Raw genomic sequence first — 7,400 nt, forward strand, 5'->3', positions numbered from 1 at the left:
CTAAATCTTTACCTTGTGGTCAGTACTGCAGGGGTGTATTCATTACGCCGATTCTGTTGCAAAACGTTTCTCCAATAGAAACTTGTTTTAATTGTTTGGATTAATTACCGCCGATGTACTATATATTCTTTGATTCTAATCAGAGACTGATTCAGACCCGGAACACAAGTTTTTTTTTTGTTTGCTTGAATGCTTGCTACATTTTGAAACAGTTTCTAGTGAACGATACTTTACACCAAAATGTTCTTGAACAGACTTTGAGGTACGTTTGCTCTCGTTTGGTGAGTGTGGCGAGGTGTGGCTTGAAGCAATGAGTGACGTATTTAAAGGGCAGTGGCCATGCTGACAGTATTCCACAACCCCTCCCTGTTTTTCATCTGGTTGTTCAGTACAGCACCATTTCTGTTCAATTTAACTTTCCTAACTTAAAAATGTATTGAACGTAGCTCAGGTTTGTTATTTCTGACCTCACAGCTATATGACTAACTCTGAGCTGTGTAAGTACATTTACATTTAAGTCATTTAGCAGACGCTCTTATCCAGAGCGACTTACAAAAATTGGAAAGTTCATACATATTCATCCTGGTCCCCCCGTGGGGAATGAACCCACAACCCTGGCGTTGCAAGCGCCATACTCTACCAACTGAGCCACACGGGACCGGGTCTAAGTAAGTTTAACCTCGTTCCCATTGCAATGTACAACACTATTGACCTCAGTCAGGGATCTAGTGCTAATGGGTCCTGAGGCACTGGAGGTCCTTCTGCCGGGCACTTCGTTGGGTTCTAAAGATCCACAGTTCATTGTTTTACTGGGCCTTATTTGGGCTTTTCAGACCGCACTTTCAGAGCAGGGCCAGGGGTGTATTCATTATTCAGACTGTTGCAACGATAACAATTAACCGTTTATTCTAGGAACCAAGAACGGAAGCAAACGGAGCAAACAAAATAAAATGTTGAGGGACCTACCTGAATTTGTCCAATAGAAACTTGTTTTCAGTTTGGGAAAAAACGGTTTCTGTTGCAAAATGTTTTGCAACCGACTAAATGTTTTGCAACAGAATCAAAGTAATGAATACACCCCAGCTACGATCATGCCGTTGTGACCATGGTGGCCCAAAGGCTCATGGAAGCTCTTTAGTATAAAAAAAAAATGATGATGGTGGAACACTTTCGACATCCGGACCATAGTGCCAGGAAAACAGGTCACACACACTCATTAGTCAGCTCCAGTCAGTCCGCTAAATTCTGGTGGAGAGATCAGAGCTGAACTGTTCTCAGAGTTAGATAGTGAAAATGACAGACTTCTGAGGAAGGGCTGGACCACTACCTCTTGAATCAAGTGAGGATCATATGCTGCTACGTAGTGTGTGTGTGTGTGTGTGTGTGTGTGTGTCGTGGTTATCGTGTGTGTTGATTATTGTGTATGTGTGTAATTGTGCTTATTGTGTGTATGTTAGGTGGACCTAGTGGTACCGGACAGTGGACAGGCGTGTTGAGGTTCTGAAGGTGGTCAGAGATCTGACCGCTAAGGTCAGCAAGATAGATGGATGCCTCCAGTCCATTGCCCACGCTGGAGTCAACGAGAACATCAAGATAACACAACGACTTTGATATCTTTCACACAGTAGCCTTCAATATGTCAATCTCAGAATTATGGAATCTCTGTGTGTGTGTGTGTTCAGGACCAGCCTGCCGTGGTGTCTAAATGGGGCCACTGTGCTTGTGTGTGTTAATATTGTGTGTGTTAATATTGTGTGTGTGCCTGTGAGGGGTCTGATGATTGTGTGTGTAGGTCCTGACTCCCAGCCTGGTATTGGTGAGTGTTCCGGTGAGAGGGTTGATTGGATATCATGAGCATGTGACTTGTCAGTGAAGATCACAGGAGGTTGGTGGCACCTTAATCGGGGAGGACGGGCTCGAGGTAAAGGCTGGAGTGGAATTAGTGGAATGGTATCAAATACATTAAACACATGGCTTTCATGTGACTGATGCCATTCCATTTACTCCGTTCCAGCCATTCATGAGCCGTCCTCTCCTCGGCAGAGATACTATTCTCTGACTGGCTCACTCCTCCCTACTCCTATCCATGAGCCAGAGAAACTCTACCAATGGCTGAAGCTGGAGAGCTTCACAAGACCCGCCCAGGACTTGCAGGTAGGATGTCTTAAAGCAGTTCAAAGAGTTAGCCAGTAAAATGTTTTAAATATTCTCAAATAACTCTATTGATCTTCATGCGTTTGTATGTTTGTCTTTTATAGGATGCCAAAGTGTGTGGAGGGAGACATTGTTTGTTGTTGCCATAGAGACGGTGGAAGGTGTGATGGAGGCGGAACTTGTTCCAACAGTGGAGCTGATCAACTATTATCAGAAGAAGGCCCACTGGCCCCACCTTCTGCAGCGCTGGCCAACCACAGAGAGAGCTCACTGCATCAAGGTCAGCTGGGAGTCATGCTTACTAACTCCTACTTCCCTACACCTAAAGGACTCTCAGACCATGAGAAACAAGATTCTCCGGTCTGATGAAACCAAGATTGAACACTTTGGCCTGAATGCCAAGCATCACGTCTGGAGGAAACCTGGCACCATCCCTACGGTGAAGCATGGTGGTGGCAGCATCATGCTGTCGGGATGTTTTTCAGCGGCAGGGACTGGGAGACGAGTCAGGATCGAGGGAACGATGAACGGAGCAAAGTACAGAGAGATCCTTGATGAAAACCTGCTCCAGAGTGTTCAGGACTTTGGACTGGGGCGAAGGTTCACCTTCCAACAGGACAATGACCCTAAGCACACAGTCAAGAGAACACATGAGTGGCTTCGGAACAAGTCTCTGAATGTCCTTGAGCGGTCCAGCCAGAGCCCGGTATTGAACCCAATCAAACATCTCTGGAGAGACCTGAAAATAGCTGTGCAGCGATGCTTCCCACCCAACCTGACAGAGCTTGAGAGGATCTGCAGAGAAGAATGGGAGAAACTCCCCAAGTACAGGTCTGCCAAGTTTGTAGCATCATACCTAAGAAGACTCGAGGCTGTAATCGCTGCCAAAGGTGCTTTAACAAAGTACTGAGTAAAGGGTCTGAATACTTATGTAAATGTGATATATCCGTTTTTAAGTTTTATACATTTGCAAAAAATTCTAAAAATCTGGTTTTGCTTTGTCATTATGGGGTATTGTGTGTAGATTGATGACATTTTTTTTTTTTTTTTATCAATTGTAGAATATGGCTGTAACGTAACAAAATGTGGAAAAAGTCAATGGTCTGAACATACTTTCCGAATGCACTGTAAAACCAATACAGAGTGTGTTGAATGTCCTTATTAAACAAGTCACAAGTGTATTTTTTCTTTACTGAATCAAGTTTTGAGTTTATTATGTTGCATACATTATTGCGCCTGTTGAAATGTCAGTTAAAAAGTTTCATAGATTTGAATTTTCATGTAACACATATCAACTGCTTCTACGTTTATGATCCAGCAGAGTGCAGCATCGCTCCACTCCCTGTGTGTCAGCAAGTAAAATGTTATTTGTCACATGCTTCGAAAACAACAGGTGTAGATGAACAATGAAATGCTTACTTCCGGCTCTTGCCTACAATGCAGAGAGTAAAATAATAACACAAGGAAGAAATACACAATTGTTAACAACACCTTGGCTATATACACAAGGTACCAGTACCGAGTTGATATGCAGAGGTACGAGGTAATTGAGGTAGATATGTACAGTACCAGTCAAAAGTTTAGACACACCTACTCATCCAAGGGTTTTTCTTTATTTGTACTATTTTCTAAATAATAGTGAAGACTTCAAAACTATGAAATAACACATATGGAATCATGTAGTAACCAAAAAAGTGTAAAACAAATCTAAATGTATTTTTGATTCTTCAAAGTAGCCACCCTTTGCCTTGATGACAGCTTTGCACACTATTAGCATCCTCTTAACCAGCTTCTCCTGGAATGCTTTTCCAACAGTCCTGAAGGAGTTCCCACATATGCTGAGCAATTGTTGGCTGCTTTTCCTTCACTCTGCGGTCCAACTCATCCCAAATATCAATTGGATTGAGGTCGGGTGATTGTGGAGGCCAGGTCATCTGATGCAGCACTACAACACTCTCCTTCTTGGTCAAATTGCCCTTACACAGCCTGGAGGTGTGTTGGGTCATTGTCCTGTTGAAAAACAAATGATAGTCCCAATAAGCGCAAACCAGATGGGATGGCGTATCGCTGCAGAATGCTGTGGTAGCCATGCTGGTTAAGTGTGCTTTGAATTCTAAATGAATCACTGACAGTGTCACGAGCAAAGCACCATTATACCACCTCTGCCATGGTTCACGGTGGGAACCACATATGCGGAGATCTTCCGTTCACCTACTCTGCGTCTCACAAAGACACGGCAGTTGGAACCAAAAATCTCAAATTTGGACTCATCAGACAAAAGGGCAGATTTCCAACGATCTAATATCCATTGCTCGTATTTCTTGGACCAAGCAAGTCTCTTCTTATTATTGGTGTCATTTAGTGGTGGTTTCTTTGCAGCAATTTGACAATGAATAATAAAAAATTAAATAATGAAGCCCTGATTCACGCAGGCTCCTCTGAACAGTTGATGTTGAGATGTGTCTGTTACTTGAACACTGTGAAGCATTTATTTGGGTGGCAATCTGAGGCTGGTAACTCTAATGAACTTATCCTCTGCAGCAGAGGTAACTCTGGGTCTTCTTTTCCTCTGGCGGTCCTCATGAGAGCCAGTTTCATCATAGCGCTTGATGGTTTTTGCGACTGCACTTGAAGAAACTTTGAAAGTTTTTGAAATTTTCCAGATTGACTGTCCTTCATGTCTTAAAGTAATGATGGACTGTCGTTTCTCTTTGCTTATTTGAGCTGTTCTTGCCATAATATGGACTTGGTCTTTTACTAAATAGGGCTATCTTCTGTATCCCACCCCTACCTTGTCACAACACAACTGATTGGCTCAAACGCATTAAGAAGGAAAGAAAATGCACAAATGAACTTTTAACAAGGTACACCTGTTAATTGAAATGCATTCCAGGTGACTACCTCAGGAATCATGTTGAGAGAACGCCAAGAGTGTGAAAGCTATCATCAAGGCAAAGGGTGGCTCTTTGAAGAATCTAAAATCTAAAATATATTTTGATTTGTTTAACACTTTTTTGGTTACCACATGATTCCATGTGTTATTTCATGTATTTATTCAACAATGTAGAAAATAGTAAAAAATAAAGAAAAACCCTTCAATGAGTAGGTGTGTCCAAACTTTTGACTGGTACCGTACTTATACAGTTGAAGTCGGAAGTTTACATACACCTTAGCCAAATACATTAAAATCAGTTTTCACAATTCCTGACATTTAATCCTAGTAAAACTTCCCTGTCTCAGGTTAGTTAGGATTGCCACTTTATTTTAAGAATGTGAAATGTCAGAATAATAGTAGAGAGAATGATTTATTTCAGCTTTTATTTCTTTCATCACATTCCCAGTGGGTCAGAAGTTTACCTACACTCAATTAGTATTTGGTAGCATTGCCTTTAAATTGCTTAACTTGGGTCAACCGCTTCGGGTAGCCTTCCACAAGATTCACACATAATTTGGGTGAATTTTGGCCCATTCCTCCTGACAGAGCTGGTGTAACTGAGTCAGGTTTGTAGGCCTTGCTCGCACATGCTTTTTCAGTTCTACCCACAAATGTTCTATAGGATTGAGGTCAGGGCTTTGGGATGGCCACTCCAATACCTTGACTTTGTTGTCCTTAAGCCATTTTGCCACAACTTTGGAAGTATGCTTGGGGTCATTGTCCATTTGGAAGACCCATTTGCGACCAAGCTTTAATTCCTGACTAATGTCTTGGATGTTGCTTCAATATATCCACCTAATTTTCCTTCCCTCATGATGCGATCTATTTTGTGAAGTGCACCAGTACCTCCTGTAGCAAAGCACCCCACAACATGATGCTGCCACCCCTGTGCTTTACGGTTGGGATGGTGTTCTTCGGCTTAAGCCACCCCCTTTATCCTCAAAACATATCAATGGTCATTATGGCCAAACAGTTCTATTTTGTTTCATCAGACCAGAGGACATTTCTCCAAAAAGTACAATCTTTGTCCCCATGTGCAGTTGCAAACCGTAGTCTGGCTTTTTTATGGCGGTTTTGGAGCAGTGGCTTCTTCCATGCTGAGCGGCCTTTCAGGTTATGTCGATATAGGATTAGTTTTACTGTGGATATAGATACTTTTGTACCTGTTTCCTCCAGCATCTTCACAAGGTCCTTTGCTGTTGTTCTGGTATTGATTTGCACTTTTCTTACCTAAGTACGTTCATCTCTAGGAGACAGAACGCGTCTCCTTCCTGAACGGTATGACGGCTGCGTGGTCTCATGGTGTTTATACTTGCATACTATTGTTTGTACAGATGAAAGTGGTACCTTCAGGCGTTTGGAAATTGCTCCCAAGGATGAACCAGACTTGTGGAGGTCTACAATTTATTCAGAGGTCTTGGCTGATTTCTTTTGATTTTCCCATGATGTCAAGCAAAGAGGCACTGAGTTTGAAGGTAGGCCTTGAAATACATCCACAGGTACACCTCCAATTGACTCAAATGATGTCAATTAGCCTATCAGAAGCTTCTAAAGCCATGACATCATTTTATGGAATTTTCCAAGCTGTTTAAAGGCACGGTCAACTTAGTGTATGTAAACTTCTGACCCACTGGAATTGTAATACAGTGAATTATAAGTGAAATAATCTGTCTGTAAACAATTGTTTGAAAAGTTTCTTGTGTCATGCACAAAGTAAATGTCCTAACTGACTTGCCAAAACTATAGTTAGTTAACAAGAAATTTGTGGAGGTGTTGAAAAACAAGTTTTAATGACTCCAACCTAAGTATATGTAAACTTCCGACTTCAACTGTAGGTAGGGATAAAGTGACTAGGCAACAGGATAGATGATAAACCGTAGCAGCAGCGTATGTGATGAGTCAAGAGTTAGTGCAAAAGGGTCAATGCAGATAGTCTGGGTAGCTATTTGGTTAACTATTAAGTAGATTTATGGCTTGGGGGTAGAAGTTGTTTAAGGTCCCGTTGGTTCCAGACTTGGAGCATCGATACTGCTTTGCCGTGCCGTATCAGAGAGAACAGTCTAGGACTTTGGTGGCTGGAATTTTTGAAAATGTTTTGGGCCTTCCTCTGACACCGCCTGGTATGGAGGTCCTGGACGGCAGGAAGCTTGGCCCCAGTGATGTACTGGGCAGTACGCACTACCCTCTGTAGCGCCTTGCGGTCATATGCCAAGCGGTTGCCGTACGAAGCGGTGATGCAACCAGTCAAGATGCTCTCAGTGCTGCAGCTGTATAACTTTTGGAGGATCTGAGGACACATGCCAGATCTGTT

The 7,400-nt window shown here is 42.5% G+C and overlaps 1 long non-coding RNA gene across 1 annotated transcript in view; it reads left to right on the forward strand.

Annotated features, from left to right (window-relative positions):
* The window catches only part of LOC111977897 (uncharacterized), a 176,937-nt gene extending 176,333 nt beyond the window's left edge, over positions 1 to 604 (forward strand). The window contains exon 3 of the long non-coding RNA XR_011481410.1: positions 503 to 604. This is a non-coding gene — a long non-coding RNA (uncharacterized lncRNA). The remainder of the gene's footprint in view (positions 1 to 502) is intronic.
* The last annotated feature ends 6,796 nt before the right edge of the window (positions 605 to 7,400 follow it).

This window comes from Salvelinus sp. IW2-2015, linkage group LG2 (assembly GCF_002910315.2).
Source record: "Salvelinus sp. IW2-2015 linkage group LG2, ASM291031v2, whole genome shotgun sequence".
Taxonomy (NCBI): Eukaryota; Metazoa; Chordata; class Actinopteri; order Salmoniformes; family Salmonidae; genus Salvelinus; species Salvelinus sp. IW2-2015.